Source organism: Malania oleifera, chromosome 6, assembly GCF_029873635.1.
Source record: "Malania oleifera isolate guangnan ecotype guangnan chromosome 6, ASM2987363v1, whole genome shotgun sequence".
Taxonomy (NCBI): Eukaryota; Viridiplantae; Streptophyta; class Magnoliopsida; order Santalales; family Ximeniaceae; genus Malania; species Malania oleifera.
The window spans coordinates 76,603,539-76,621,261 of record NC_080422.1 but is presented as its reverse complement, the minus strand read 5'-3'; positions in this window follow the sequence as shown (position 1 = coordinate 76,621,261).

Genomic DNA, 17,723 nt, shown 5'->3' with positions numbered 1-17,723 from the left:
CAAACATTAAATCAAATCCTTTAGAGCTTCAACTTTGTGAATTAAGTTAAATGGCTAAAATGATTAATATAGGTTTCAATTTAGATGATAAAACAAAACTCAAGGAAACCTATGCACGAACCTTAACATTCAAAGCCATTTGAACCTAGGGCCTCTCACGTAATGTAAATCATAAGAAAAGAGGCAAATATAGTGACCTTTTGGTCCTCTAAGCTGAATGCATCTAAAGCCATGATATATATTATTGAAAATCTTAATACACTTGGCTAAAGAACCTGAAAAGACATAAATTGAATTAGCGCATAACTCAGGGGGAGCATATATTCTTTCATGATTATATAAATTAAAATGCTCTCATATATTTATTTCATGCCTAAATGTCCATATGAGTATTGCACTAAATTCCTAACTATCCATGGTTATTTATTGTTCATAGTATCTAGTTGGATGGTTTACATTTTATATGGACAGTTGATTATACTATCTGATTGCATGCTTAGTTTAGAATGCCTCCTACATGGCGGATGCAGTTGATGTGAATTGCATGCTGGAAAGTGGATTATAGGTTTTCGTGTGCCTTGAACTGAAATATAAATTCTTTGTTTGAACCTATCAGCAGGTTTTATGGGAAAAATGTCCTATATACAAACAGCATACTGCCGAAATTTCGCCAGGATTTTCCCATATAAAACCATGTGATAAAGATGATTGTGATAAAATTAATGTTAAAATATTTTTTAAAGGATGAGTGAAAACTAATTGAAAATTAAATTTTATCCTTGCATAATCATCAAGCCTTAGAGAGCTGAGCACCTACCCTATAGAAAGAACTTATAGGATTCATATGCATCATTATCGTTTATTGAAATGTTGAGGCTCTTCTGATATCCATGAACATTATATCCTGCACGTAAAGTTCTATGATTTGATATGAAATATTCTTGGGTCATGAATTGCATAGAATGCCTTAATATCTATTTCCGATGCACTTGTTGTCTATAGGGATGATTATACAGTTTAGAGATAAATATTGTTAATAGATATCAGGTATAGTTGTTAAAAAATGGTTTGTGTGCTCACTTATACTTTGGCATATTCAATGAAATCAATCCCTTTCAAAGTATAAGTAATTTATAGTATCTAAGCAATAATTCAAATTGATAGGGGGAGCATCTAAAATTAAAATGCCTATCATATTATGCTCACAAACTTTTGAGGCTTAGATATGTTTTAAATATAGTACGACATGTGCTTAAATAAAATAATCTTTGTGAAAATATTAAGCTAATGTTCATTACGTTGCCACAAGTTGTTTGTGCTTTGCCATATGATCTTGCATGTGATTGTTAAATCTTTAGGATCATAATGGTTGTGTTTTTCTGGTCATGCTTAATTTGGTACTTAAACGAAATACGAGAAAAGTTGTGCTTGCATTATCTTTAAAGCTTCTTCTTCAACAAGCACACCCCCAGCACTATTCTGCAAACATTGAAAAGAGGATATATATTTTTATGTGTACATATATACATATATATTTATTGTAATACTTTATGGCAAGAACTATTTTCAAAACTCAAACTTTTTCTCTTGCCTCATTATTACTATTATATACATACATATTTTAAAGTTGTATAACTGGTTCAATAACTTCACATAAAAATGCATGCGAACTAGTTAGACTGTGTCTATGCTTAAACCTTCTTTTTGGTATCATATGTCGTGTGTTTTTAATTCAAATATTTCACGAGTCTTATGACATTGTCAATTGAAAATGGTTTGTGCATATTTATGGTCTAATTCTGTTTTTCATGTCATTTAAATCACCTGAATGACCAGTTATATTGTTTGTGCACTAAAGTGCTGAAGTTATCTTTGTCATTCATTTTGCATTGTATGGATATTCTATCTCTTGAATGACTGAAAGTTGTACTTCTATTTCATGTTTTTAAGAATACTGGACTGTTTGAGTAAGTTGTTATAGATATTTTGAATATGTCTATATATATTACTCAATCAGGTCACTTGTTTACAGAAATTTTTGGGAAATGTTCTGTTTTCAAACGGCATGCTGCTGAATTTTCTAAAAACCTTTTCCCAAACATTTCCTGTATTCAAATGATTATTTGCATATATACTTCAATGTTTATTTAGGCCATTTTTACTGTTGCCGAAAGGGGGAGAAGTAGGCAAGTATTTGTCATCATAAAAAAGGGGGGAGATTGTTGACCCTATGGGTCATATCTTGTTTTGATTATGACAGATACTCTAGTATTTAATGGTTTGATGAGTTTGTGTGCAAGACCAATCGAACGTATCATATGGTGCACACACATGGATTTGTAGAAAACGAAGACTCAAAATGTGTATTCATTGTAATTTATATTTATCATACTGAGTCTGTAATAGTAAATAGGAAATGGTCTGTAATAATTAATGTCTTACCTGCATGGTATGATCAAGACCATAGATGGACCTTAGGAAACACCCGGTTGACCGACACCGGATTTTTTCGGTGCCCTCAAACTAAAAAGAACCTAAAAATGACCCTAGGATACTCACTCATGCATATATATGAATGGTCATTTGAATAGGGTGTTTGCATGCTTAAACAGGACTAAGATGCTCTAAATAGGTGCATTCGGTCGATTGTACTTCCATGTACAAATACACTCGGTCGATCGAACCCAAACCAGGTCAACAGTTTGACCATAGTCCGACCGATCGAACTTGTTGGTTCAAAAGTTGTCGGTCGACTGAACCCGGACCAGGTCAACAGTTTGACCACAATCCGGTCGACCGAACTGATATAGTTCATTTATGCCCGGTTGACCGAACTCCCTTTTAGTCAACTTGTTGACCACTTGGTCAACCAAGCCCAAAATGAACTCCAACTGTCTGGTCGACTAAGGATCCTTGGGAGATGTCTCAACTACCTAGTCGACCGAACTTTGCAGTTCAAATACTCCTGGTTGATCGAACTGCACTAATTGAGAAAATCGCCCGTGAACCTTGATGCTCGGTCGACCAACCATATAGTTCATTTCTTGCCTAGTCGACCGAACCTCAAGAACTTCGGTCAACTGAACTTGTTCTAGTCGACCGGACCTCTCGGGTTGCCCCAATATTTTTACCGTGGTTAACTTTTTTAAATGGGGTTAAAATAATTAAATTGTATTAAAACTTTCCTAATAATTCCATATGTGTCCTTAACGGTTATATTTTAGGGGTTGTCTATTTATACCCCATCATTTGGAATAATTAGTATGAGATTAGAAAATATAATTAGCCAATATTCTCTCAATCTCAAAAGCCTATATTTCATATTCAAGCCTTAAACTCCTACTCTTACTTATTCATATTGCAAATACCTCTTTGTAAGAGTATTCTTGTGCTTATCTCACCAAGCTTAAACTCTCTCTTGGTTGTTATATTTGAGATTTATATTTCATAGAGAGCAAGCTTCTAGTTTTTCTAGGGGGTTTCGTAAATAAACCTTCCGTAGAAAAACTTCTTAGAGGTTCTGAGTTTTGCATTTTCATTGCAAATACTCAAAAGTTCATATCGCGTTTTGGTTGCAAAAATATTTTTCAAATCGTTTTTCAAATATCTCTTGCATTTATCCTTGAGAAATATTTTGAGATATTTGCTTGCAAGCTGAAGATCTTTGTTGCTATACCCTTTCATTGAGATTATCATTTTATCACAAAGATCAAATAAATATTTTTACAAACCATTATTTGAATATCTCTTGTAGTTTATATTGACAAAAAATATTGGTTGAAATATTTGAAGTGTGCTTATGATCTTTGTTTGTGCATTGTGATTGAAATATTAATTTGACACAAAGATCCAATCATTTGCACTCTCACGCACTAATTACATCGCTCACATAATTATTTGAGAGTAGACACTTAAACTACATTGAGCTTATAAAATCCTATCTTTTGGTAGTGTATTGATTACACTGTACATATTGGGTACTATCTGCTTTACACGAAAGCACAATCACTGTACCATTTGATTTCATTTCAAATCTATTGTATTTCTAGGCACGGGCCTGAAGAGGGAGACTAGCCCTTTGAAATAGTCCCGGATTGGCTTAGACCCAATTAGGAAAGTTAGGTACGTCATCCTGTTAAGGCGTGTAGGTTGAGGTCAGCCCCGCTGATTGACCTAATTGTAAAGGTTGAGGTCAACCCTGTGCTAATTGACCTGGTTGGAATCGATGCCGCTCAACCCTTAAGTGAGCCTTTAGTAATTTATATTTCCGAACCCCAATAGCATATTGTGTGTTTATTTATATTTCCGCACTTTATATTTACCGCACGTATATGTTTTGGTGTGAATGATGTGCTTAATTTAAATTTCAGTATACTATATTTATTGGTGCAATTGAAATTGCATAGAAAGACCCTAGGTTGTATTATATGAGCATTTCATTTAACCTAGGAGATAAATTTTAAAATTCCAATTTAGCCCCGCTCTTGGGATTGCACCAAAGCTAACAAGTCTATTCGTCGACGAATGCTTGCTACCACCTTTTCGAATTTATTCTTCCTTCCCTTATATCTTCCTTATTATTTCAAATTATTTAAAATTTTTTGGGTTGTTACAATATATGTAGTGGCTCGAACCTACAATTAATTTTATACAGCGAAAGATAATAATTCCCTGTATGTCCGAAACAGTTATATTTTTCGCCTTCTCTATATATATGGGTTCATTTGCTAAAAATTAAGGGTGTTTAGTATTTTCAATTAGTGAAAATCCTCTGAATTTCCTAGAGCATATTTTTTCTATACCAAACCCATATACTCACTTTTTGTCATTGCTTTGATAAATCCAACTCCCTAAGAGTGTTTTTGAGTGATTCTAGTAGCTTAAACTCTCCTTGTTATTGATTGCATTATTGTTTTTGATTGAGAGTTTTAGCTAGGGTTTTTCCTTCGATTTAACTAATAAATCTTTGTTTGGGAAAACCTTTGTAGCTAGTGAGTCTTTGCATCATTGTTGCAAGACTCATCAATCTTGTGATTTTTGATTTGCAAAATATTTTTCACAAGCTTACTTATTTTCAAATATCTCTTGAGCTATTATTTTTGTGAAAACCATTTCTGAGATATTTTGAATATACTTGTTGGAACTCTTGGAAACTTGTGTTGATTGATTTACATCAATACTTTGTTTCAAAGATTGTTTGGAAATACACTCTAGGTCTTGATAATAAATTTTCATCAAATTGAGTGCTTAGCATACGTTATTGGCACTAAGCATATTTACTATCATCTGTACTTGCATATTTATCTGGATTGTATTGTGGTACATATTTGCTTGATTAGAAGCACTTCATTTGTACGCAAAAATTTGTATTGATTATTGTATTCCAGACGTGGGCCTAAAGAGGGAGACTTGTCCCGGTAAAAGTCCCGGACTGACTTTGATCTGGTTAGGAAAGTTAGGTGCACTATCCTGGTAAGGTTTTGTATTAAGTGCCGCTCCACCTGTTAAGTGAGCCATAGTGAAATCCTTATACTTGTTAACCAAGGCGGGGACGTTGGCAGGATTGGCCGAACCCCGATATCATATCTAGTGTCAAGTTTACATTTCCTATATTATATTCTGTTTTGTGCTTGATTTAATTTCCTTGCTGAATATATTGCATATTTGATAGGCACGGTATTGTGTTTGATTGGGAAATACTGGAATTGCATTGTATGTATTAAAATGTGATTAATATATCCTATCTACAATTTCATATATACTTAGATTGCCCCTAGGTTATGTAATACGATTGCCAGATTAGTTGAACCTAGGAGAAAAATTTTTAATCTCCAATTCACCTTCCTCTTGGGATTGCACCAAAGTCAACAATTTGTATCAGAGCCTTGCTACCTAGACTTAATCGTTAGTTTGTAAAAAGATCATGATGGCTTATGTTGGTGCATCCCCATCTTGTGAGGGAAGGTTAGTTACGAACCCTCTAGTGTTTTGCGGTGAAAATTTCGCTGTATGGAAATTTAGAATGACTATATTTGTTAAAGCCTTAAATTGGAGGTTCTAGAACGTTATTGCCCAAGGAGATAGTATACCAGTAAAAGACATTGATTGTGTTGATGTTCCTAAGTCTGAAATTGAGATGAATGATAATGATAGGAACTTAATGCAAATAAATTTTGATGCTATGAACACCTTGTTGCATGCTTTAGATTCTAACATTCTTTGCAAAATTATAGCATGCAATAGTGCTAAAGAGATATGGGAGGAACTTGAAAAGAAATATGGAGCAACTAAGCAAGAAAAGGTGATCACTCCTTGTGACCCAAGTTCAAAAGATCTGGAAGGAGAAAAACGGTGTTTTATAGCTTTAACCGACGATGAGGTAAATTTTTCGCCTTCTACTTCATTAAATAATCCTAGTAATGATTCATGTGATAATTCTAATGATGCATTCGACACTAAATCATGTGATAGTTCTAGTAGTGAAAGCATGTCTACTTATGAAGAATTGCAAATTGAATATGTTAGAATTCATAAGTCACTTGTTAAAGCTAACAAAAGAAATACTGCATTGAAAACTAAGTATAAGGCATATTTGAAAGAATGTGAGTCAAAAGTTCTTGTTGAAAGGGAAAATGATTTGAAAATCAAACAGTTAATAAACAAGAATGAAAAGTTGGAAAAGGAGTTGAATGCATTAAGATCTCAAATTTCAAATGATAATAATAAAGATCTTCTCATTGCAGAACTTGAATGTAAAGCAAACAACATAACCAAAGAATTCATAAAACTACAAGGTGTTTGCAAGGGTTTAATAGATCTAAAAATTCAAGACCTAGAAAGAAAAATTAAGGATCAAACTAAGATCATCCATACATTTTCTAGGGGCAAAGAAAACCTTGACAAGCTCTTAGGATCACAAAAGATGAACTTAGACAAAGCAGGTATAGGGTTTAATGGAATTGAAAATAGGAAGAGGAAGAACCTATACATGGGGTACTTTGTAAGAGAATCTGAACATTATGTTAGTATCTCCTCCAGTTTGTATACTCACATCAAATGTGTCTTGTGTAAAAAGAATGGGCACATACAATTTGATTGCTCGTTTAAAAGGAAAGGTGTAAAATGCAAATAGGTCTGGAGAGTCAAAGTACCACCTAGTCCTAACCCATCAAGACTCAAAGATAAAAAAATGGTATGGGTTGTAAAGAAAGGAAACTCATTAGAACTTAAGGAGGAACGAATTCCAATTGGAGTTACATAAATGCTTTTCTTAGGTTCTAGGTTTAGGGGTAGTGATGTCTATTGGCCTACGAAGTGGTTCATCCCTAAAATGTCAAATCTTTGCATAATCATTCTACCTTGGTATACTAAGATCATTTGAGAATCAAGCCAATCTGTAAATCCAAGTATATAACCAATCTGAACTTAATGCATATATTCATTGGTTAAAGTATGAAATCATTGGCTATAGATTAATTAAAATCTACTTCCAAATGGACAAAAGCATCTTTGCTTGGTATAAAATTCTTAATGCTTAATCCATGGTTGAATGTACAAATGTTTTAAATGTGTTTAAGAAATTAACCATGTTTTACCCTAATTAGCTGTGGTAAAAATTTGGCCAACCCGAGAGTTTTGGTCGATTGAGCCATAGGTTTGGTCACTCAAACAGACATAACAGGAAAAGGTGAATTTGAAGTTCGGATGCATGTATAACAACCCAGAAAATTTTAACTATTTAAAATAACAGGAAAGATGATAAAAGGAAAAGGGGAAAATAGAAGAAAGGGGAAAAGAAATTTTAAAGGGTAATAAGCAAGCGCTCGTCGATGAACTGGATTTTCTCATCGATGAGTGATCTTCTGAGCCTCATCATCGAGTATGCATGTCTCGTCAATAAGGGTTTACCAAGAGAGGTTTGTGAATATCTAAATTTCATCGACGAGCTCCTGGGTTCATCCACGAGCAGTGTTCTTGGGCTCGTCGACGAGTCTAGATGTCTCGTCGACGAGGCCACGTGGCAAGTTGCCTATAAATAGGCAAAAATCAGATTTTTAGCAGAAGAATTCATTTTCCTTCTGTTTCTCTCTCTAACAGTGGCTCCTCTACCTTTTTTCTTTGATTTCGAGTTATATTTGACCTGTTTGACAATCTAGAACCACCACGAGGTTCGTAGGATCGTTCTCTGCAAAGCTGTGGGAGCTGATCGTTGATTTGGGGTTTTGGGAAAACACCACAAAATCAGGATAAGTGAGTTATTTTGGAATTTTCTTAACGAATATTGTTATTTGGAGCCTAGGAAGTATTAAATGGGTATTTTTCTAAGATTTGAGTAAGTTGGAATTTTTTGAATTCAGGGTCTCATTTTGTTCGATTTAGGCAGGAATCTCAAGAAGCAGGTAAAGGGAAATACTTTGTAATAGATTTTTACTAATTTTTAATTGAATAATTTTTGGGTATAAAATTTTATATATTTAGGTAAATTATACTGAATGGTGCAGGAAATGAAAATATGGTTTTGATTATATATTATATTGGGAAAAACCATGTGGCATGAAACCAACTTTTCTAATTAAATGGTTGTGAGTACTGTGGAATGATGAATCATTGTCATTGCAAATATTGTTGGGTTGCAAATTCTAGTTGGTTGAAAATACTAGTTGATTGTGTATATTGTGGAAATTGTGTGGATGTGTTTGAATGGTTGGATTTGTTATTGAATTGTGTTGTGGTTCATATAAATTGCGATATAACGTTGGCAGTGGTATAAGGAGGTCGTTATATCATACTTGGTATAACCGTCATATAAGGTTGGCAGTGGTAGAAAGAGGTCGTTATATGGGCGTTTATACTGGGGGTAAATATTGGCAGTGGTATGAGGAGCCTATTAACCTATTTACCATGAACAGGGTTGTTTGTGCTGTAATCTGTGTGTTGGTTTGTCCTTTATAGACCATGTAATTTGTGTGAATGATAGTCCTGTGTGGACACGTATGTTGTATGGTTGATAGTCTTGTGTGGACCAGTCCTGTGTGGACACGTATTTTGTATGGATTAGAGTCTTGTGTGGACATTGTATTCTGTATGTTTATGGACCCCGTGTGGATATTATTGGAGATTGTGTGGATTATTGTGTGGATTATCTTGTGTGGATTATTTGTGGCATGTATATATGTGTGGAGATCTTTGAAACGATTATTATTGGTTGCGTGTGACTTTAATTAATTAAGTATTTATGGTAAATTAGATTATTTCACTCGAGGGTTTGCTGGAGAAGGCGAGTACTCTGATAATTATTTTTGGATACCAGGGTAGAGGGAAGCTACTTGTATGAGTGGGCGGCCTTCTCTATTCTTGGAGACTTTACCTGGATATATAACCCAAGGGCTTACTGAGAAAGGTGAGTGTCCTGATGTTAGCATAAGAGCAGAGGGAATCTACTTGTATGGGCGGGTAGAATTCCCTATTCTCGAGAATTACCAGCAAGAAATAATTATGAATGAGGGCATGTAATTGGGTGACATAGAAGTTGACCATGGCGTGATCTGAATGCGATATCTTGGCTGCTATTGGTGGTGAAATGCGATTGTATGGTTATTTTAATTATATATTAAATACTTCAGCCACACACTTTTGTAAATTATTTCTTCCTCACTGAGAGGTGTCTCACCCCATCGATTTATTAATCTTTTCAGGTTTTCCAGGTAATCGAGTTTAGATAGCTCCAGGGCGGGGTTAATTTTTTGTGAGTAGACATCAAAGAGGATATGTATTTAGTTTTATGTTTAATATATTTTTATTCAGGTTTTGTATATGGAGAATGTTGTTGTACTTTATGGGATTGTTTATGTGAATATAGAAATCTGGTATTTTTTTTGAGGTTATATAAATTATTTTTCACTGCATGAATGGTATTAGAGATGCGTGTTGGTCTCATAACATTTCGGGCCCCACATGGTGCATCCGGGACGTTACATTTGGTATCAGAGTATAATGGTCTTACGGTCTTTAGGAGGATCAATACTAGAGTATAGATTTGAGCTAAATAAGGGTAGGAATGGGTAGATTACGGAGTTGACAGAAGTTTGGGTTTGTTTTGTAGCCTAGAGGCAAAAATCCCTTAACAGACTTCTGTGATTTTCTAAATCAGACGATGGTTTCAGAAAACCAAGGTAAATCCATCGACGGTGATGTTTCTGAGCGAAAAAACTAAAATTTGGAATTTGAGTTTGAAAGTTAAGATGATTGTAGATAATTGGATATTGGATATTTAATTGAGGATTTGGATATTAAATTGGTTTCATGTTTTATGATTGTGTTAGAGATATGTTAAGATGTGGAGATTCTAAATTGTCTCTGTCGTATATTTATATTCAGGGATGGATCCTAAAGGCAAAGGCGAGGATGAAGGAGGAGGAAGCGAATTGGGAGCTTCCAGCGGGGATGAGATTGACACCTTTCGACTGTTACGAGGAATAGCTCATCAAGTTAGGGAAGAAATGAGATGGGACTTCGAGGGATCGAGCTACCCACCTGTGCACTAGGGTTGCACGATTGATCAATTCACCCATCTGAAAAATTCATCTTTGGAGGGTGGTACTGATCCAATTAAGGCTGTAAATATAGATGCAAGAGATGGAAAAGATACTCAAAGTGTTGAACTGTATCGAGGAGCAAAAGGTTCTATTTGCCACCTTCAAACTGGCTGGAGAAGCTGAACGGTGGTGGCATGCGATGAAGCTGTTGGAGGAACAGTGAACAATACCTATAGCGATGATCTGGGGTCATTTCAAATAGGTCTTCTATGACTGATACTTTCCTGCCACCACCAGAAATGCAAAGGTGGAGGAATTTTTTAGCTTGACTCAAGGGCGTTGTTGACCCTATGGGTCATATCCCGGTTTTGATAATGAAAAATACTCAAGTTTTTAATGGCTATCTAGTTCATGTGCAGGTTTATATTAGCAGATACACTAATGACACATGAAGTAAAGCTTGAAGACCCTGAAGATCATTTTTATTGTATTTCATTATTATTTAATTCAGGTTTGTAATATTTAAGTAGAAAAGGTCTGTAATATTTAATATTTATCATGTATGTAGGAACTACAAAGGTCAAAGACCTTAGAACGACTCTAGGTCCATACACAAAATCATGACCTTAGAAAGACCTCAGGGATCACCCTTCGGTTGACTGACACTGGATTTTTTCGGTGTCCTAAAGAAGACCTAGACTGACCTTAGGACTCTCTATAATTTATAAAAGTATGCCCTATAGTCTTAAACATTAATCATTATATGAATAAGGTTAATATACATAGGGAATAGGACCAAAATGCATTAAAAATGCATGTTCGGTCGACCGTACTTTCACAGTGTAAATCTGTCGGTCGATTGAACCGGTCACTAGGTCAACAGTTTGACCATGGCACGGTCGACCGAACCCTGCCCAGCTCAAGTCACCTGGTCGACCAAACTCTCTCCCGGTTAACAGTTTGACCATATGGTCGACCACACCTATTACTTAAGCTAACCACTTGGTCGACCGAGTTCCCACGTGTGTTTGGCCAACTACTTGGTCGACCGAACCACTCAATACAAATCCACACGGTCGATCGAACCGTGCTAAAATGGAAAAATGACCTTGGAACCCCTAGTCTAGTCGACCGAACCTTCTGTTCAAATTTCGCTTGGTCGACCGAACTTTGTCACCTGGTCAACCGAACTTCAAGTCTGGTCGATCGGTGCTCTTGGGTTGGAAAATTTTTTTATCGCAATTAAACTTTTTAAACAGGGTTCATGGTGTTAAAATGTTTTTAAATAATCCTAATAATAACTTACCTGTCCTGAACGGTTAAATTTTTGGGGAACGCTATATATACCCCTTCATTTGCAAAAATTAGCATGAGATTAGCAATAATAATTAGCAAATATCCTTTGGTTTTCAAAAAATCCAAAATCTCATATTCCAGCCATATACTACTCCTCTTACTCTTTCATATTGCAAATACTTCCTTGCAAGAGTATTCTTATATTTTATCTCATCAAACTTAAACTCTCTCTAACTTGTTCTGATTGAGATTTATTTTTCATAGAGAGTAAGCTTTTAGTTTTTCTAGGGGGCATCGTAAATAAGCCTTCCGTAGAAAAACTTCTTAGAGCTTTTGAGTTTTGCATTTTCATTGCAATACTCAAGAGATCATATTGTATTTTGATTGCTAAAATATTTTATACATCATTTTCAAAAATATCTCTTGTGCTTATCTTTGAGAAATTTATTTTGAGATATTTGCTTGAGTGCTAAAAAATCTTTGTTGCTATACGTTTTGATTGAGATTATCATTTTATTACAAAGATCAAACAAATACTTTGCAAAACCATTGTTTGAATATCTCTTGTGGTTTATATTGAGAAAAATTATTTTTTGAGATATTTTAAGTGTGCTTGTGATATTTGTTTGTGTATTGTGATTGAAATCATTATTTGATACAAAGATCATATCATTTATACTCTCACGCACTAATTGTAATATTTGTATAAATATTATAGTAAACACTTAGACTACATTGAACTTATCAAATCCTATCTTTTGGTAATGTATTGATTATACTGTGCATATTGTAGTACATATCTGCTTGTGAAGAAGCATATTTCCGTGTACAAAATTTCATATCATTTGTTGTATTCCAGGCGTGGGCTTGAAGAGGGCGACTAGCCCTGTTGAATAGTCTCGGACTGTCTTAGACCCAGTTAGGAAAGTTAGGTGCGTCATCTTGGTAAGACGTGTTGGTTGAGGTCAGCCCCTTAAATTGACGTTGTTGTAATCAGTGCCGCTCCACCTGTTAAGTGAGTCATAGTGGAATCCTTGTGCTGGTATAGCCAAGGCGGGGACATAGGCAATCTGGACGAACCTCGATAACATATTGCGTGTATTTTTTACTTTTCCGCACTTTACTTTTACTGCACGTGTATGTTTATTTGTTGATTGCATAGACTGACCCTAGGTTGTGCAATATTGCTGTTAAACCGATTGACCTAGGTGGTAATTTTTAATTTCCCAATTCACCCCCCTCTTGGGGTTGCACCAAAGCTAACAGACGTCTCACTATTCAGCAGTATGCTGCTAAATTTCTGGAACTATCTCATTTTGCACATTCCATGGTTCCAAATGAATACCAAAAGGCAAGGTGGTTTGAGAGGGGCCTGAATAAGAGGATTAACGAGCATATGACGTGTTTGCAGATTCAGGATTTCGCGAAATTGGTGGAGAAAGCTACTGTTGTAGAGTCGAGTATGCAAAGAGGTACAGAGGCATTAGAACGAAGGGAAAGGCCTACATCTCCTCGTTCCCAAGCAAATATCAGACAAGGGTCATGGAGGGGATACAGAGATGCTGTAGGTCAGGGTTTAGAAAGGAATGATCGAGGACAACAGGGCGATCTGTCACTTCCCCACTGCCCTAGATGTAATTAAAGGCATTAGGGAGAATGCCAGAGTAGGGGTGTCATATGTTATAGATGCGGAAAACATGGTCACATAGCTTGGGAATGTCGAGAACAGCCGAATAATGCACTAGCTTCGAATCAAAATCAGAGGAACAACCCAGTGCCTTGCAGCGGCAGTGCCCCAACACGTGTCTATATGTTGGGTACACTTGAGGAAGGCAACACTAAAGCCCCAGGTAATATATTTATGTTAGCATGTATGTTAATTTTGTTTGACTTTGCATGATTTGATGTCGCATATGTTTGAATTGTTTGAATTCGCTAGTTTTGGTTTTTGCCTATAAATACAAGCCTAAACAACTTGGAAAATGTTTGAGAAAGGGATTGTAAGCATACTTTATTATTCTTTGATTCCTAAACATTTTTTTTATACTCCATTTTGAGCATCAAGTCATATATCTCCTTCTCTTTCTTTTTGAAAATATTTTTGGGGAAATTATCTTGGGGTTATACTTACGAGGCTTGAGCATATATTCATATCCATATATTTTGCTTGAAAAGCCTTCTTGCTATTTTTCTTTAAAGGCCAATTTGGAAGAAATTTTTTTATACAGTTTTCCTACTCTTCTTATTGAAAATCTCCTTGGAGAAAATATTTTTGAGTTATCTTTGAGAGCCTTGAGCAACATAACATATTATGTGATAATCCGAAAATTTGCTCTGATACCAATTGTAGTGACCCAAATTTTATATAGCGGAAGACTTCAAATAAACTTTACCAGAGTACTAAATAACCTCACTATAACAATATCTACAATCTCAAATTAATACATCCTTAGAAATTCTAAGATAAACCAAAAAACAAACTTAATATTTAATCTAAACTGCTCGTTCTAATCTCACCCACGCTTCCGCTACGCTACTCTAATTTCGGCTAGACTCCCCAGGGTATCTAAAATGTATGAAAATAATTGGGTGAGACACCTCTCAGTAAGTAAGGACTAGATTATTATCAGTGTGTGGTTAAAATGAGTTTTCGTGCAGACATAATTCAATAATAATTTTAAGTAACTTTACTATACTAGCAATTGCATTTATAAACTTTGAAATACATATTTAAATAAATACACATACTTTTCTCCAAAACAACATATAGGGCTATTTAATGGCCAAAGTCACATAAATACACAAATATGTATAAAAGAACAACTTCTGGCCGATGCATGTCATGTTTAACCCCCATGATGGGTAAAATTAGACTTAGCTTGGTTGATCGACCAAAGTTAAGTCAAAAGTTTATGTTTGTAAGATCAGTTTGCCTACCACATCCTAGTCTAGAAATAGGTGGGTACAACCCTACTCAGGCCAAATTGACTATCCACCGTCAACACTTCTACGTAGTGGGGCTACACTAATATTCTTCTGTAGCTACGGTACCAAGCATCCACCACATTCGGGCCATTAGGGTTCTCAAAACATATAATTGCAATTTATACAATAAAACAATATCATAATTTCATCATTTTCTCAACAAATAGGTTGCAATAAAATTGCCTTAATATTTTCCATAAATCACGTAATAAATATAATACCATAAAATTTCAAATTTGCTCAATTATGCAACAAAATAACTAATACCACACAATTTATATAATAATTAAAATTTCATAGCTTGCCTATGAAATTTCTATATATATTTGGTAGATTTAGATAAAAAAAAATATATGGGTATGATCAATTTCCCATATTCAAATTTAAATGTGATCAAATCCACGCAGTATAATTTAACTCAAATGTATTTAAATCAAAGCTGACATAATAACCCCATAATCATATACTCTAATTTAATCAGTTAAATTTTAAAATAAAAACAAACATAAAATCCTTATAATCATATACTCAAATTTAATCAGCTAAATTTTAAAATAAAAACTGACATAATATCCTCATAATCATATACTCAAATTTATTCTGTTAGATTTTTAAAAATAAAAAGCTGACATAATCTAGTCCACTTACCCTACCATTGGAGTGGTGCTTATGGCGTGCAGAAGATGAAATCTCCCTGGTCAAATATTTGAAGAGTGGAGCTAGGATTCGAAAATGATGTTTGTTCTTCAATTTGGTCAAGAGATTGAGAGAGAGAGAGAGAGAGAGAGAGAGAGAGAGAGAGAGAGAGAGAGAGAGAGAGAGAGAGAGATTGATCGTCTGAGAGGGGGGGTTCAGGAAAAATTTTTCCTGAAGCTGTAAGGAAGCTTTAGGAACTAAGTATATATATATATATATATATATATATATATATATATATATATATAGATAAAATATTATTATATTGTATTATTTAATTAATAATTATTAATTAATTAATTTTTAAATATTTTAAATATTTTAAATATTTTAAATTTTTAATTTTTAATTTTTTTTAGGGATTACTACACTAATCCTGTATAAATATTTTCGGGGTCATTACATATTCACTTATATATTCTTGCTTGAAAGGCTACTTACAATTGTTTTACAAAGGTCAATTTGAGAAAATCATTTTCCATACTCTCATCTTTTATTGAAAAATATTTTTGAGTGCATCACCCTACTCTACCGAACTTCATTTGAAAATCATTTGAGAGTGCATATTAGTTTTTCATTTTTGCATCTTTGCTTATCAAGAATCTTTTATTGCACTCAAATTTCTTAGTTCATTTGTATTGGTGGTTCGGATTGTAAACCTTGGAGAGGTAGCTACGCCTCGCGTAAGCAACGTATTGTAAAGAGGTACGTACGCCTCGTGTAAGCAGCGAATTGTAAAGAGAAGCTTCACCCTGGTAAGAAGTAGATTGTAACGGTAAGCTCTACCTGGTTTTAAGGAGCAAAATAGTGGAATCCTCAGATGAGTTGTCTTGGGGCGAGGACGTAGGCCAAGTTGGCCAAACCTGGTAAAATCTTGAGTTTGCTTCTCTTTCCCTTATCTCTTTTAATTTCCACTTGTGTTTGTTTATATTTATTTCATTTATGTTATTGTGATTATTGTTCTTGCTTAAATATTTTTAGCATTTAAATTGTTATTGCTTTAAGATTGCTAGCAAGACCCTAGGTTGTGAAACATTGATTGTGTTTAAATTATGATACCCGACCTAGGAATTTTTTTTTTTACCCAATTCACCCCCCTATTGGGAATACACTAGAACTCTCAATTGGTATCAAAGTCTTGTTGCAAAAAGCTTAAATGCATGTGTTAAAGATCACAATGGCTCACGTGGTGTATCCCCATTCGATGAGGGACAATTCTTTACAAATCCTCCACAATTTAATGGTGTAGATTTTATAGTTTGGAAATTGAGAATGAGTATTTTTGTAAAATCAATAGATTGGAGGATGTGGAAAGTGATTGCTAAAGGGAATTTTGTGCCTATGAAAGTTGTTGATAATATTGAAATTCAAAAACTTGAAAATGAACTAAATGAGCATGATATTAGTATGAAGCAAGCAAATTCAAATGCCATGGATATTTTATATCGTGCTTTAGGTTCTAATGATTTTCATAATTTCATGGCACGTAAATTTGCAAGGGATATTTGGAAAGAGCTAGAAAATATATATGGAGGGACCAAGGAGAAGGAAGCCACCACTTTGAATGCTTCAAGATCAAATAATGAAGATGTGGCAAATTGTGGCTTAATAGCACTAGTCAAGGAGGAGGTATACATTTCTAAATCTACCTCAGCTATTGATGCATTTGATGATTCATGTGTTGACTCTTATGTGATATCATGTGATGAATCATCGAATGCCTTTTGTGATAATTTTGTTGATGTTGCATGCAATGATTCAAGTGATAATTATTGTGATAAATCGAATAATGAATCATGTTGTTAGCTTTACTGTGATCCCAAGGGGGGGGGGGTGAATTGGTATTTTTAAATTTCTATCCCCTAGGTGTTCCTCCTAACAATAGTGTGTTCCCAACCCTATAGTCAATCTAGTGCAAGTAATATCAGAGATTAATTAAAGCATTTTAATCAGTTACACATGCACCAGAAAGCAGTAATGAACAAGGTAACACATAGATATGTTATAGAGGTTTGGTCAACTGCCTACGTCCTCACCTTAGCTAACCAGCACAAAGATTATCACAATAACTTACTCACTTAAACGGGTAGAGCAGCACCTATACAAACCAGGTCAAATTAACACAGGGCTGACCTCAACCTTAACCAGGTCAATTAGCATAGGCCTGACCTCAACCTTTACACTAATCCTTACCGGACTAGATTACCGCCC